Here is an 18,678-nt window from a genome sequence, read left to right on the forward strand (position 1 = left end):
TATATACAATTGTAGAAGTCTGTAACCCACAATTTGGTTTTTGGTCCGAATAGTTGTATTTTTCCTGTACATATTTCGTCCAATCTAGTTGCTTTATGGTTTTTCGTACTATAGTTAGTAACTAGTAACAACTTATTCAATAATAACCGAGTTAGTTCCTAATTTGAAGTTAAAAAGCTGGTTTATTTTCATTCCCAAGATTTTCTGATCAGTCTCCATGCTTTTATGCTGCTATGTCTCATATCTATAATAAGTATCATTTCTCATCACCTGTTTCTTCTCACATTCGATATAGCACCAAATACTTTCATTCCTTATTCTATTTTGTTCTGATAAAGAATTATGTTTTATAATATTGGGCTGTAAACTTGTCAAGTTGCTTACTCATTCCTGGCGTGATTTCTTATATTTTATGTTGCTTTTGGCATTCTTTAGGTATACATTTTCTAAATGTTTCCTTATCTATATCAGCGAATGGCTAATAATTTGTAGTTATCCTTGCTAGATTTTTCCAACTAGCTTTTATACACATCCTTTTAAAGGTACAATATGTGTCTTTGTAGTTGACATAAATGTACACAGTATGTGCCTGTGTTGGTTGTTAGGCATTGGTTTGCCAATTTATTGTATGCACTGGGCTGCGATATCTTTGTTAGCAAATATATTGTCTGGGTTGTATCCCTTCTGGTCCTCCCACTGTTTTAGGACAGTGGAAACTATTTCGACCATAAATTAAAGTAATTTTGTTTCTCTCTATCCAGGCTTCTAATTCATAGCCATCAGTATCTGTCTCAGTGTATCCCTAATTTTGGCTATGGTAGTTGAAATCTCCAATCTTCATTTGTGTCTCGTGTTTATTAAATGTTTAAGGCTGATTAAGTTCAAAATTAGAGTTTGTGGTCTTGTACATGTAGGTTACTAAGTATTTTTTCAGGTCAACTGGTCTACAGTTAATAGTTCTACATCATTGATTTCTGTTATTTTCAAAGATATCACTTGAATGATGGTTTTAACAAATTTTATATATTATCATATGTGGGGTTGTAATTAAACTAATAACTTTATAGATATTATCAAAATTGTGTTTTACAATTTCTTATTTTACTAAGCATATTTACAACATGTCTACATAATCGTGCATCCGTTTGTACATCGTAACTAGTTACTTAACAATATGTACCTATATGACTATATATGGCTTAAACTTTAAAGTACCTACGTAAAATAATACATTTTGCGACTATGCTAACAATAATTGATGGGTAATAATTGAAAAAGAGAATACAACACCATTTTATGGTTATAATAATAATTAATTCAAACACGTCCTTGGCAGTTGGCGATGCTTCAGTATAACGTTTAATTAAGTATCAATGAAACAAACAACAATTAATTATTACACGGGCATTACGGATAAAGTAATGTAAGTCACTTGGTTATATGGCCATACGTGAATGTTAATACATTTTAAGAGGTCTGGAAAAACCGTTTAACGAATTACCTACCAACATTTTTGTTTTTTCTTATTATTATTTCTTCTTATATTTTTTTTGTTTGTTTTTTCATCTATAAAACAATATATATTTACAATCCATACAAACGTGGTAAAATAAGTAAGTCTAATGACAAATTTGACAATGACGTTTACGGTTAGAATGGGAAGGCTCCTAGCGGTGCCACCTGACAAGTTTAAATTATTATATAACATTTTTTTTTGTTAATCGTTTATATATCGACGATTATATAAAATGTAAAACGATACTATATATGTATACTGTCGTATATGCCGTGAAATAATGATGATGATAACAATGACCATTGTATATATAACTAAAAGGTTTGAATGTAAAAAAACATTTATATTATGTTACTATTATTTATGTAGATTCCTATGCCTACACGATTTGCACGATCCGCGAAAATGCGTACTTCGAATACGAGATTTTGACGGTCACGTGGCTCGTTCTCGAGGTAATTCAATGATTCGCGCCCATGACAATTCTATTGAGCCTATAACATAATTTTATGGCATAATGCTTCTGAGGATATGTCAAGATGAAAATACGTCAATCCTCTGCACGCTGCAAGTGTCTTCCAATAATGCACCATGTCTGATTGTTTTTGCGCGTGTATAAGTTGGTGATTCATATTTTTTTAGACAACTGAATATAGGAATATAAAAAGGAAATATAAGTACCTAATACAAGTAATGAATATTATCGATGACATCATGACATATAAATAGTTCACATCTTCGTATAATTTTACATATTATATAATACATTTATTAATATAAAATATATTTGAAAACGGTTTTAGTTCAACAAAATTATTTAATATAATATTTTAACAATGAGGTAAATAGTTATTATTAATTAGTACTCTGTACTTATAAATGTAAAATAAAAATCTTAATGTTTGTGGATGTTTAGAACAATAAGAGCATAGAGTGTGCAAAGTTCTGGTTATATCATATTATGATATAGTTCTGCAGTACCTATTACAAAAAGATATATTATTATTAAACTAAATTTGATTGAAATTTATTGTGATCTCTTTACAATTACCTGCGAACAAAATATTTAATTCAGTTATTTTTTCAGCCTTTAAAATGATATTCGACGATTACGTCTGTCATGCAATATAAGATATCAATTGACAATATTATTATCTATAGTTGGTACTTAACAAAAAGTCTTTTTTTTTTTGATATTCACATATGTTTAAAACTAACAAAGAATAATGGAACAATTTACGGTTAACTGTCATTTGTCTGGCTATTTTAACGGTTTGAACTTTTAAATTGTTTTTGCCGTTTAGTTCCAATAATACAGTAACTGTAGTGATAGTATATAGCTACTGTGTACTATAATTCATTGTAGACTAACACGATCTTAGGTATATAATATAATTGTAGTATAGACTATAGACGCAACAATGCTTTGTTCTATTTACATCGGGTTTCTTTAAGAAAAATGATGTACAATTATAGGTGGTTAATGTCATAAGAAAAATAATTGTTCAAGTATTCCAATGACCATAGTAACGGTAATAAATATTCGTAAGAATATATATACCTCTTTTATTGTTGTATTTTTTCTTTCGTTTTAGCTAATTGTATCGTTGAATTTTTTTCCGAAAAAGAGCTTAACATCGGTACTAGGTCAGTTTGGATATCTAATTTTCTACCACCGGTTTCCTCTGGACCGTATTATACGTAATACTACGTGACGTTTATACACATGTGACTGAGCGGGAAATTTATTGCAACCCAACCGACTGAAACCTAACATATTATAATGTGTAGGTATATAATATAACCGACAGTCAGAATTTTTTTTTCCTTTTCTCACGCCCAAACGCTGGAGCGGGAAGAACCGCTGGCCGTAAATTAAGACAGACAGACTATTGTGACGCGTGAATATTTTAGCGATCGGGTCGAAAAAAAACCCGATCGAACAGTTCATAAACCACGGAAAATGCGCATAATAGGTTACGACAGAGAGGATAAATCGAAGCACACACTATATAATAATATATTATGTTATTAGAACGTTCGCACACGTACGCTATCTCTAAAACATAATCACTCGATTTATGGTCGACTAGATTTGGCGTTAATTTATGATGCGTCTAATTTTGCAAAAAAAAAAAACTGCCTTAGGGTAAAACTAAACTGGGCGGTCTTTTTTTTTAAATTCACTGTGAATATTTTATAATAATGTTAATAAAAAAAATATCGAAACGGACGACATTATGATGTGATACCAATAACGCCGATAATAATAAATTTACACTATCTACGCATTATGATGGTTTACAGAATATAATTTGACTTTTATGCATCGGCCATAGGTGCGCTTGTAAATTGAATGCCAAGCTAATTAGTCATGGAAATAATGTACCAAAGTACACCCTGCCAGCTTCTCAAATGGCACCCCTGAGGTAGACGATTAATTAGTAGCCATTATTAACAGTGGTGAAAATTTTTAAGACATTATGAATTCCTGACATTCAGTTGAAATTTGATTATAGCATAGTTCATAATAATATTATCTTACTTTTACAATAGTTTATTGATCTAAAAAATCCACTTAAAAAATTGTTTTAATCTAATAGCAATTTATTACAGACGATTAGCAACCAAACTCTCCAACCACGATAATCTTTCATACGAAATAATTGAGCATTAATTATTTTAAATTTACAATATAATTAAATATTATTATCATTTATCTCAAGCTGAGGTTACACAAGCAGATATTAGTACTCAACAGGTGGTCAAAGTATAATTTTTGGTAGCTTAGAATTAATTATATATAGTACCTATACTTCATTAGTAATAATTATTACCTTAGTATTGTATATGGGTCTTTATAAGTACTTATATACATACGTATCTCGTTAATATTTTATTTTCCAGCGGGGTCCAAAACCAAACAGTTTAGTCAGTAATTTTCCTTTAAACGCCACTGAAAATATTACTACGCATTGATAAAATACAGACTATACCATTATTTACATAAAGCTATTACATAATAATATATATTATGCCGGTATGAACTTATTGCTATTTTCTCATATAAAATTAAATTACAGTTCGTAGCAGAAACAATCGTTGGGTCACGTCCGTTTAAAAGCAGATAGGTCGGATGCCGGCGCTTATGCGGATGTCTAATTATTATTATTATTGGACTTCCACAAGATTCGCGGCGGCGGACACTCGTCGCTAATCTAGCGGGCGCCGATTACCGGTCTTCAGATGAAAAAAGATTTTTTTTAACCCGATCGGCCAGTCGACCTCGTTTAATATTCGTCCATTTCCATCGTATTATTATCGTTTTCATCGCGTTCGTCGTAGAAACTACCAACGTGTAATATACATCGACTGAAGTACGCACACACCTCCTATCGTACACGCCACATAGAATATTATTATTATTTATTAATAGGTACTTACACGTATATTTTTTTTCTCTGTTGACGACGCTTGCGGAGAGGGCTGCGACGACCATATAGAGATAAATGAAGAGACTGGGAGAGAGAGGGACTTGGGACAAGTATCTTAGAGGATGACTGCCTCTCGGGCGGCGTGTGTGTCAGTCCAATTATACACCGGTGAACGGTAATAATTACGCGCTCGGCCACTAGACTACAGTACGATGCGCGCGGGGAAACAGGACGGCTACCGGTATTTTATTTTTATTTATTTTTTTTTTTTTTGATCTTGAGCGCTGTTATACAACACTATTTGAATGACACTGTCATTACTGTAATACTACGTTATTCGTGTAGATACCAACTATGCCTTTTTATGAGAATATAGCTGATATTCAAGAGTAAGAAGCGAAAAAACTAATAATTATAATTATAGTTTATAAGCCACCCAATACTCGGAGGACGGCGCTTGTCCATAATATTATACGCGATACGCATGTTATATGCAATAAAAAAAATCTCCTTGTGTACGTATATTAGGTACCTACGCGTATCAGTTTTCTTTTTTTAATTGTTTGATAGTGCAATTTCTTAAGTAACTATCCAAAAGAATACTGTCAGACCTTTAACATTTTTGTATCTGATTTAAGTAGGCGAGCTCATTTTATTGATTAAAACGAATTATTAATAGAATAAACGTTAATTTATATTTTTTTTTGTCGTAACACGCACGTAGTAGTAGGTTTAGGTATGAGAGTATGGTGCGATTGAGCATGATGTTCTCAAACATCACCTACACTGCAATGGTTATGTCGAGTTTGAATTTAAGTAACAACCCTTTCCCGTGAATATAGCATGGGACGGAAGGCAAATAACTTAAATGAATCAGGAATGTTAGGGTTTTTTTTATTCCGAAACGTATGCACAACGAAAATTCATCAACAACTTTCGATTACCTTTGACAACGCTGCAGTATTTACCTTTTGCTTCGGTTGACTTTCTTTACCAATATATACTACATATATAAATTTGTTTTAATTTTACTTGTCGAGGTATTTAAAAAAAAAAATAAATACTCGACATTTTAATTAAACCTCGACAAAGTCGTGTAATTAAAAAAATGTGAAATAAAAATGTATATCCCTATATTTAAGTTGTAAAAAAAGATTGAGGTATTAAAAAAAATAAACTTCAAGGCTATACATCACGTAATTTACTATTTATTTATTTAGTAAAAAATGTACCTAATTATAAATTATTTACCTACTTCTAAAAGAAATCATTTTCTGTCAATGTGTTATTTTTATAGTTTTTACGATTTGTTGTTCATAAAAATAATTTATGTGAGCTTGATGAATAAATAATAATATTTGTAATAATAAACATTGTGTTCAATTTGTGACATTATTTATTATAATTCCAAAATAATGCACAATTTTTTTTAAATAATAGAACAAGAACAATTTGATATATTTAAGCCTATTATAATTGAGACTTTTACTAATTACTCTTTCTAAGAACGTCCTACGAATATGTATAAATTGTATTTTTTGAAGTGTCCCGGCTGTTTGATAGTTTAAACATCGTTAATTTATAACGAGTTTAATTATTTTCTTACAAATTAAAAATAAACAAGTGTAATTTTCTTTTCATAAATAAATTATTTTAAAACTCATTTTTTTTTTGCACTTAGCACATTAAACGAAAAGTCTTTATCTTATAAATATATTCAACGTTGTGATTATACTCATTTTAATACATATGTATAGAAATATAATGCTTTTAATTTTATATACATAACCACATAATATTGTATTATTATGGCATTTAGTTGTTTCTTTATGCATTCACTGTATACATATTTTATCTTAAGTATGTATTATGTAGTATGTACCACGTATCATAGAAGTTGTAACGTTGTAATCAATTTTATATAAGAAGCTTACATCGAGTGGAACGATTTATCGCTTTTTAACGCGCTTGATTACTGTTGAACAGAATCACCCACCTTTCAGATATACTTATAATAATAATAAAATATATTTATTTTTTTATTTGTATTTTTAAATATACATAATATATCGTAATAAAACTAATATATAGGTATACAATTTTATTTTACTAACCGTCGTTAAAATATTATGTTTATATACGCAAAATAGACTCTTGGGCTCTGATATGAGTCATTTTGTACACCCACGGAATTTCGTATTCTAGGTTATGACACGCGTTCATAAATAATTTATTACTAACTGTACATCAACCAAGACAACACATCTTTATAGAAATGTTACATGAAAACGTTTGAACACTTTAAAATAGGTACATTTATCAAATACTATAATATCATGGTCATTAAAATTATCTGATTATCTGCTTACTATATTTTTTATGATAGTAGAAAGTCACTATTCGTATATATACAAACATTTTAATCCATACTTTAACTTATACTAATAACTTAAGTTCAAACAGCTAATTATAAAGGTGAATCAACGCTATAATCACAATACAATAAATCCACAGACAATCATAACTATAGTATGTAATATCCACATGCTGTGTGTATTTTTCATTTTACGAGTGTTTTGAGTCTGTTAAACGTATAAATACATCATTATATTATAGGGTTTGAATGGCAAATAAATTATAAATTACATTATACACGACTCGTGACTCGTGAGCTGTGATTATTGTTGTATTCAAATATTCTAAAAATATAAATGTTTCAGATTTCAATACCAAAATGTAATCATAAACAACTATGGAGAATACGACTTTACTATACAGAGTGGATATTCAAATAGTGTTTGTTAATGGTAGTGAACTTATTTTTCTCTCTTAAGAAAAAAAAATAGAAAAAATAGAAAAAAAGAAAAAGGTTTGTATGCCCGTAGGGACATATTCTTCATTGCCGTATTCTCGTGTAGCTGCCTCTGATGGGATGGAAAAAGTCAAGTTTGTCGAGACGTAAATAATATAATAAAATATATTATTATTCTTTGCTATAATATTCGGAATATTACCATTTTTACTGCCTGGCGTAGTTTTTTTCGCCCTAAACGAACAATTTTATCATATTTTAGGGATCGATACGCAAAAATAAAAATAAACAAAACTCTAAATGAATAAAAAAAAGATATTTTATCGAAACAAATATTAATTTTGAATTCACATAAATATTTAATAATATACCAACAAATCTGTACAGTACCTATTCAATAAAAATTGCATTTTATATTGTACAGAACACTAAAACCCAACTTGATGACGTTTTTACAATATACTTATGTGAACAAAATACGTTATTTACATAGTCTTGAGTTTTTCCAATGAATATCATATTATACTGACAATAATTATTATTCTAAACAGACGAATTTATGTTTTTTATTATATCAATCAATAATTATTTTTTTACGAGATTCCTATATTCCGTTCCTTAAATCAGTAGTGCCTAGTGATGATGTAAAGATAATTTAAACGTAATATTAATTTTATTGAAAGGTGGTATACAATATACTATTTTAATCGGGAGTGACGACAGTATTAAGTACGGAGACGAATAATACACGCATAATATGTATAAAAATGCACATCAGTATTACATGTTTCCGGTACTCGAAAATATTGAACAAATATTTTCGTCTTTACCGACAACCTAACGGTTCCCCCGCCACTGATCCTCTGCAGCTCATCTGATTGATGACGAAGTCTCCTCCAAAGTGGCGTGCGGTAAGTGACACGGAAAAATAATAAAGGAGAGCCGATGGAGAATCTTCATTCCGTGTGGAGTGGGTTGAGCATCTTTGCGGGGAGCGAAAGACAAGTATACGACTACCACGTCAACGGTTTGAAACTTATGTTAATGCACCCCTCGGACCTTTTTAAAAACCACCGTAACATCGTTTCGAATAAATGAATATTAATGCCGGTATACGGCGAAGCTAATAACTGTTGTACCAAACAGAAGGAAAAAAACGGTAACGTAACGTGAGGGGAAAAAAAAGAAAAAAACGGATGATACTACTCGAATACTACCATAGTGGCGACAGACGTTGCCCTCACTCCCCTTCGCTGGTGTATCGTAGTCGTGATTGGACTGAATTTCATTACGACGACGACAACATCGAATTTTAAATAATACTTCCTGACGCTCAGAAGACGTCGCAAAAAAAAAAAAATCACCGCAAATTCCCAAATAATATGTACGTTAAAGAAGATTATAATAGAACCAATTATAAGTATTAAAATGATCAAATAACAAGAAATCCAATAACTAATTCAAACACTACACATTAGGACAATTTGTTTGTAAATAGAATAATAATAAGCTATTTAATAATTTGCCTTATACCTAAAATTAAAAATATTCAAATCAAGAATAAGTTACTAAGTAGAAATTTTATCATGTTATATAATACATGTATGTATATTATGTATTATTGGTTTTATTTCAATAAAATAAAAAATGAGAGGCTATTCATCAGTAAAGCGTGTATTTATAATATCGTATTATAAAAACCATCCAAATATCTATAAAACAAACATGCATAAACACAAGTAAGCACTAACAAATTCAAATATACACACAGAAATAAAATTGTGCACTTGAAAAGTATCAAAATAAAAAATTCATTTTTAATAAATAATTTTGTAAATTTCCGAACACCCCAGAGCCCGCGAACCGGCCGGTCCGACAACCGCGACGGTCGGTGCAGGTCGTTCTATATAAAATATATAATAATAATAATAATAAATTATATCTATTTTATCATCGTCGGTGGTGTGAGTGCGAAACTAGTTTTCATACATGATTTAAATGCGCGTAAGCGTGCGTACGGGGACGTATTAACGCCATCGACGGAAATCTACGAGCGGTGAATACTAATTTCGAACTGTTTTATTGTTATTATTTCACGTTTTACGATCGATTCGAACCGTTTTGGCCCCATGCGGGATAACTCTTAATCGCCCGGCACGGCGATAGTCGTGAGATTAAATTTCCACAAGTCATAAACTCTATACCTTGGTGGCGTTCACGACCATTATATGGTATGTGTAAGTGTAAAAATTCTATTTTTTTTTTTTTTTACAACACTGCTTAACCATTATAGCTGCAGCTGCTGCAGTAGCCGCACACGATAGTTCGCAAAACTCTATACGTCCAAGTTCGCTACCTATATAGGTATTATATTATCATCGTGTGTGAGCGAGCGCATGTTTAATAATTTCAATACAATATCACATTATTGATAGATAAATTATGCGTGTTATAAAACCTGTTTAACTTGACGCGTGTTGTCCAATATTAATTTTGATATATTATAAAATGTAACAGATGACTAAAAACTAAAACAAAATCGAGCTAATCGGGCGAAACGGTTATGAATTGTTGCAAACTTTTTGTGTGTCGTTCACAATATTTGTTGATTTTGTAAATATATACACCAAGTGATATTAACACTTTATGATATGTATGCATTATAATAATATTATCGCATATGCAGTTTTATATGGTTTTCTATTGGTTTTACAGCAGGAATAAGAGCGAATTGGTGGACCAATATTTGGGTACCTCCACACCATCATTTTAAACGTCTTAAACTAATATTAACTATACTCGTTCGATAATATAATGAAAATCTCAGAAAAAATATTCAGATTTATAGCATGAAATCTAAAATGTATATGCTGTTGTTGTTTAATAAAGGAAAACAAATAAAACAAAAATAATAATTAAATATAAAATGATAAAACGTTGTATACCTCCGAAATGACTTCAAGTTATAAAAGAAAAAATTCCGTAAACATTTATTTTCTCAAATAATGAGTGTTTTTTGTTGAGACAATCGCCTTGTATTATAATATTATTACGTTACATTTAAAGTTCTCGGTTTTGAATAAATTGCAAACGTATCGTACGTTATTCGTTTGCCAAAAATCGTTTGCACATTTAAAATATAAAATACTCACGCCTTCATATTATAACACTGTATTATGTTTGTCCGTGTGAAAGGAATAATGGATCGATTTTGAGCTTACGATTGTTGGAATCGGTTCCAATGCGTTGGGATACAATAATATATGCGCTATCATAATATTTTATTTATTTTTCGATATTGTATGTGTGTGTGTTTAACATGGTATTTCATTTTTATAAAAATGTATAGGATCAGTAACCTATTTTGGTTTTACGTTGCAAAATATTATGAACCCCCACCGGTAAGCCAGATAATATTAATTTAAAACTCTAACGACACATTAACTGTGGTCGCGGTATAGACTACGCAGAGGGACTTATACAATGATAAGTACTATACATACGAATAAACCAAAGGCGCGGTCGGATTTTGCAATTTTCTCCATTTGCATTGCCGACGACCATTGTGTTCGGGTCTTGAGATTTATATACGCGTCGTGTTCTCGTGACGAGGAGAAATACAGTTGTTTTTGTCACCACCGCGTAATACGATTATTATAATATTTTATTATTTTCCCTGACGTTTTATTAGTTGTTACTAATAATAATATAATAACAAGTAAAACCAGTCGTATATATAACTATAGGTACTTATAATATAATAATTTGCGTGTATAATATGTTATTATCTTGGATAGTATCAAAGTTGTACAAGGAAATAACGATATTCTGAAATCTTGCGATCGGTTGTTAAATTTACGATTATAATTAGGTACTATTTATTAATCAGTCATTTGTCAAATTGGGGGTTTGTAAACCTTAATAGAAAAGTATACAACCCATTATAAACCAATCAAAACCCGAATAATAGTTTGAAGGTAAGTAGTACGTACATAACTTTGAACGTAACTCCGCAAAATGCTATAAAATGTAATAATTTTATTACTGTTAGAAATAATGCATATTATTAGGTACTTATATTTTATAATATAGTTAATGTTTAAAATTCAAAACAGTTTTATATCACTGTTAAAATTTATAAAAAACCAATTTAGTATAATATATTATAGTATTTTAAATGAATATACGAGTACAGAAGTATTTCCTAGTCAATGGTCATAAGAATTTATAATGAAAAAAAAACAGAGAAGTCACTTTGATGTATATAAGGTGTCGAGTGTACTTCATTATAGGTCACTGTAATGACTTAATATGACTGGATAATATGTTAAATTTTCATTAGATGATAAATTACTGTATACGATAAAAAAACGAGTTTAACCGAAACGGACTGTCAACTTATATTTCCAAAGATATTTTATTATATAATATATTTTATATTAATTATAGGTATTAGTTCTTTAATTTTCTATTATAAATACGGTAGGTTGATTAAATTTTTTCCAAAAATAAATCAAATTTAATGTATTACTAATAACAATTATATAGTTTTATTTTATATAATATTGCTTGTTTTTATTAAATAGTTTATAATTTATATAAATATTTGAGACAATTAAACTATGTTTAGCAAATAATAAGTAATATACGTTATTGTAAAGTGATTCAAGTATCGTATAGTATTATTTTTGAATTACAACAAATTAACTGAAATTTGTATTTTTCGTTTAAATGTTAAATTTGATATAAATTTGAACTTGAAATGTCTATAAAAAAAAAATTGTGAATTATATTATTATGTATTATTAGGATTTTTGAGTTATTTACAAATAACAATTTATTAGAAATCTTGTATTACATATTATGCCTTAGTTAGGTATTAAAATTGAAAAAAAAAATTTGAATTACTATAATACCTAAATTATATTTATTTTCATATTAATTTAATAAATTTAATGGGATTAGTGATTTTACTTATATTTTTAGAAATATATTTTGGATAATTTGTATTATTTTAAATTATTGTTTGTAATGCTACAGCTCTACTACTGGACAAGCTTGAGATGTTAGGAGCATCTGATCATTGACATGTAAAGAAGCAGAACCACATTTATTATTTAGTTTTGGTCTTGATGCTCAATAACGACCCGTTTTTGTATACGAGTGCCAATTTATTAAAAGTAACAGATTCGGGGTGGTGACTGGTGAGCATCGTTGATGATGATGATGATAAACAGCCATTTAGACGCGTGAGTCCATTACTTCAGAGACTTTCCGTTGTCTTCGTTCTAGGTGTGTATTCTGTATTTTTGGACTTTTTCAGCAACAGTTATTACTTACATGAGGCTATACGGCTGCTTTCCACAATTTCATAAACATTAACCCACACATTGATAAAAAACAATATAATTTGTTTATGAAAAACTGTAAGACAACTTTGTAACCTGCAGTCTAGTTATAAAGTTATAAATTAATACCGATATATTTATGATTCCATATCAGTAGATTTGTCATAACACACAATAGTCTTTAAACTGAGAATAGTTAATTCAAATAATTCATCAAAATATATTGCATGACATTGAAATTAGTAAGTGGTATTTTGTGAATATATTTATAAGTATTTATCGCAGATTTTGGAAAAGTGGAAACGAGGAATTTTCCATTTAGCTGTATTAATAATTTCACATCACATTGTAAACGACAAATAGTTCATTATTATATAAAATCTGCACTGTTACGCAATTTAATTTATATCGATCGAGGTTATGTCAGTCTTGCTTTATGTTTGTTTTATGACTGTAAAATTAAACATCAATATTTATTTAACGTTTTTGTATTTATTATTACTTTAATTTTTTTTCAAACATAAATGGAAAAAAACATTAAGTTATTTCTTTGTAATACAAAAGCAGGGAAGAAATATTTCAATTAAAGAACGCGAATCCATACCAACAATCAACATGACAACATACTATATTAAATTTCATGATATTGTAATATTCTATATTGTGCCCTTTTAGGCATTGAAATCTCGAACTATATCAACATTTAACATTGAATTTTGAACGTACGTCGTAGTAATAACCAATTTAAGAAATATTTAAAAGTCGATATTCTTTTTTAGCTTATCACTGGCCAAATTTAAATCAAGTGTGGTGCGCTTATAATATATATACGGAGTTGAGAATTATTGGATCTTACAAATTGAATACGATTTCCTGCATCTTTTCAACCTGCATACTAAATCATTGTCTAAAAAGTTTTTAAAGTCAAAATCTCGTAGTTCTTCTGGAAAAATAATTTGAAAAAAGTTTTCATCGCGGAAAAAAAAATTTTATATTCATAAACGTATCGAATGTATTCCTAAAAACGGACGATCTATTGTCAACTATGTCCACTCAACGTCTCAACTCTTTGAGTAATCACTTTGAGATTTTCAACGGTAAACTTTATTATAGACTGCGAGCTAAAGAGTTTGGTTTTACATTGTTATTTTCGATGTCTTGTTGCGTATATTGTTTGATGACATTTTTTAAGGAAGTAAAGACGTTCAATAAGTTAAAGTGTATTATAATATTAGTAATTACGTTATTATATTAGTATTTGGATTCATAGTTTTACATATATTACAGTAGTAAACATACAATTATAAGAACTTTCATGAAGATGAGTAATTTAATAAATCTAATATAATATAAAAACAAATATGATAAAACTTGCCATTTTAAACTTTTTGTGTATAATTGTTGTGTACAGTTTTTGTTGAGAGAAGTCAACTGTTTACAAACTACTCAATGTTAAAATTAATTATATTTGTGCACCTCAACATTAGAAAAAAATATCTATTGCAATGTTAGTTTTTCAAATGATACCAAACTTTAAGTTTATAGTACTATAAAAACAGTCAATTTATTTAATTGCTTCTCCATCGCACTTGTCGGAAGTACTAAGCCGTAACAATTTAATTAACGTAATACTTATAAGAAATATATATCGAATACGAATGGTTGTCAAATCATATGAATTATTGTTGTATACACCTATTATAACAAAAAGGTTAAAATTAATATTTTCCATTTCTTTAATTATTTAACAAATATTATTTGCACCTATACCTACATTCCAAATAAAATGTTTAGACTATACCCAGAAAGTTTTTTCTTTGTCTTTCAATATAGACAAGTTTTATTTCAAGGTATAATCGTTTGGATTAAAAAAAAAAAAATTAAATCTTAAAAAATACCAAAATCAACTACCTAATACAAACGCTACAAAATGAATATATAATTGGTTAATGTTACTGATAATTACTTTATTGATTTACAATACGACAAAAAAATCAGAAAAAGGTAGACAAGTGAATGGTGCATTGCTGTACAGTAGTTGTCAAGCATATCGTTGTGATGGATGTGTTATTTTTTGAATTCAATCAAAATTTCATTTGTTAGCTATTAAAGAAAAACTTTTATGAATTTCTAACTGAAAAATAGTTTGAAAATTTTCAGAATTTTGTAAAAATTTATACTTTAAATGCATTTAAAAATAATTGAACACATTGCCGGCTTAAATCGCAAAGGGCGTATGTCCAAAATTACAAATTATTCAGGAGGACATAAACACTCCGAACATATTTCGTCGGTCTAATTCCATAATTCACAAAAGTCGTATCTCCATAATTTTTACATGCAATGATAATAATATGGAGATAGGTACTACTTTTTTTAGGTCTAAAATCATTATATCGGAGATACGACGATTTCTAACCATCAATTTCATGGAGAATAAAATTATACCTACAATTTCAAAAACGGCCTTATCAAACGATGTGGTTTTTTTTCTTAATTTTAATCACTAATAATCCTAAAATCCAAAAAATTGGAGTTATGACCTTTGCGATTTAGGCCGATGACATGCATCTTTAATATATTTGAACTTCCATTAATTACATTTATAAGGAACTTAGCATTACTTTTTCAAGCTATTTTACCGAGTGAAAAAGTTTTTATCGAGAATTTTAATTTTAAAAAAATGTACAAAATTCTAAAATATTACCATTTATGGGAAATGGCAATATAAATATTTGGTGAAAATGTCAAGGGTCCATGGTTGTTCATTTTTGAGTTACACCAAAAAAATTAAAACAGATTTTTTCACAAATTGGTTTTGCGTAAATTTACCACTTTTTTCACTTTTTTTTGTTTCTTGAACCTCTCTAAAACAAGTTGGAATTTTCAATTTTGAACTCCCAAAAGTACTAACTAAATTAACATTTACATTTTCTATCAGAAAGATAATGAACTTGAAAATCGGAGTATTTTTAGTTTTAATTAATACATTTTTTCAGAATCAGTTTAATATTTAGACATTTTTTTTTTAAATTTGATATTTGGTACATTTTTGCCTATATGAATTTCTGCTACAGATAACTGATACATGCAATTCGTAGTTGGTATAATATACCTATGATGAAGTATAATATGCTTGTAAAACAAATAAACCCCAAATGCTTGCGTGGGGGTTTTATGAAAATCGACGATTAATATAATTTTGTTTTGTTAAATTATTTGTAAATAAACGATCGTTCAGATTAAAATCATCCGATTCACTTCAATCCGGAATTTTGTTGTTTGGAATAATAATTGAGTACCTACCTACCTGTGAACATTTTATAAACGAATCGATAAGTCGAAAAACTAATTCGTTGAATATTGTATTACTTTTCCTAAATGGATGTGCTAATAAATTGTTGATTATTATTATTTATTAGTGGAGCTGTTATATCTGTAAGTAATATACTAATATTATATGATTTCGAAAGATCGACTTTAAGTTAAGAGTTTTATTCTACAGAAATACTTCTTGAGACGTTGATAAGCTTTACTGGTTTATTGTACTCGATAACAATTATATTATATTATACAAGGATAAAACGAAAACATTATATCTTCAATATAATGTAATATACCCATTGTAGTTGAGCGTTTAGTAGTGACAGAATGTTATACTTTAAACTATATAAAATAATATCCTAATAGAATGATAATATTTTTTTGTAATAATAACTAATTTAAAATCGAAAAATCGAAAAAATACAAATTTGAATTATTAACGTTTTGCGTCACTGGTAGCAGATAATTTACACAATGACTAATATAAATACCTATTACCTACACAAGGGCCTGAATAATAATCACTGTATAGGTGTAAAGATATAGTTGCATATGGTTTCGAATGATGTGGTAGCCTTAAAAAACGCTGAGAAGTCGTTTTCTAACAGAATAATATCCCGATATGAGTCAGCAATATGGAAATTATTCAATATAAAAATGAGACAATACATAAATTATTGATCGACAGGTTTCAAATTGAATATTATGGTATTACCGACATTACCTAACCATTTAAAAATGTTTAAAAATAATTTTAATAACTATACGGTTAAAATGTCTTTAAATCAATAATTTTTAAAGTATTATTTAAATTTGAAACAAAATGTAATTAAAAAAATTATTCCTTATACTGATAGCTGATTACATAAATTACTTATTCCTAAAAATAATTGATAAATATGATAATTTATAATATTAGAGTCTTAGAGATATTATATAAATATCGTTATGATTCAGTAGATTTAAAAAAAAATAGTACAATATGTCATATTAATATTACTGTACGGTACATTTGGTGTTTGTGTAACATAATAGTACTTAAGCTAATAAAAATAGGCCATCGAAACTTTTTTCCGCCAAACAAACGTCTAGTCGATGAAAGTTTAAAATTATAACTTCGCAGCCACGCTTGGAGTTTGCTTAAATAATAAATAATATTACGTTCTATAAATATAGAGACAAAAATGTCCAACTAGTTTAATATACATGTACAATTTACGTGAACTAGGTAATTGTTATTGAATTATAAAATATGCGATTTCTATAATTTATTTTTGTTCTCAGTAATAATATTAAGCGCACACGCTCATCTCAGTACCTATAATATCGGTTTGTCAGTGGGATTTTATGTGATACATTTCTTGTACCAAACACACTTTACGCTTTATGGAATCCAGCAGTCATTAATACCATGGTTTTATAAAAAAAAATGGTATGAATAAAGGAAAATTGTATAGTGGAATATTTATTCACGTTCGGTTCAACGGTATCAATGGTTTCAATTTAATTATAATGTTATTACTATTATTTTTTTAACAAAACGAACTCTTCTTACACTTAAAATTACAGCGTAACTACTACGAAAATTCGCCTATTTGGGTTTTATTTTTTATTTTCATTTATTTTTTTAAATTGAAACTTATTACAAAGTCGGGAGGGAAAAATCGAAATCTTAATTGATAATAAAGTGTGTTCGAGACAGGCAACGCAAAACGAAAACCTTGTAAGATACGATTATGTAAACATATTTTAATTAAACCTTACCCCGACTGCGGCACGGTTCTCTAGGGTTTCCCGTGCCCGTTACTTCTTGTTTGAAGTTATTTTGTGCAGAATTTACTTACCAAATACACAGAAAAACTCGAAGTGTGCGCAACAGAACTTGAGCAGCTGAAATATAAATTATCATTTACGTACAAATCTTAGTTTATTTTTTTGTTAGTCGTTGTTGCCAATATGTATTTACACAATTATATTATACAGTTTCAATATTACACTACCTATGAACATATAATATAATATGGTATACATATAATATGTATACCTATAGTATAATCGAGCTTACAGTATAAAATATAATACATTTTTAAACCGTTTTCAGTTTTATACTAAATATAAAAAAAAAACAAAACATGTATTCGTTTAAACACCGTATTTATATTATAATCCTGATATTTAATAAAACGTTTACATGTAACTAAATAGATTGATGATTTCAGTAAAGTCGCATCGTGATTTTCTATT

This window comes from Acyrthosiphon pisum, chromosome A1 (genome assembly GCF_005508785.2).
Source record: "Acyrthosiphon pisum isolate AL4f chromosome A1, pea_aphid_22Mar2018_4r6ur, whole genome shotgun sequence".
Classification (NCBI taxonomy): Eukaryota; Metazoa; Arthropoda; class Insecta; order Hemiptera; family Aphididae; genus Acyrthosiphon; species Acyrthosiphon pisum.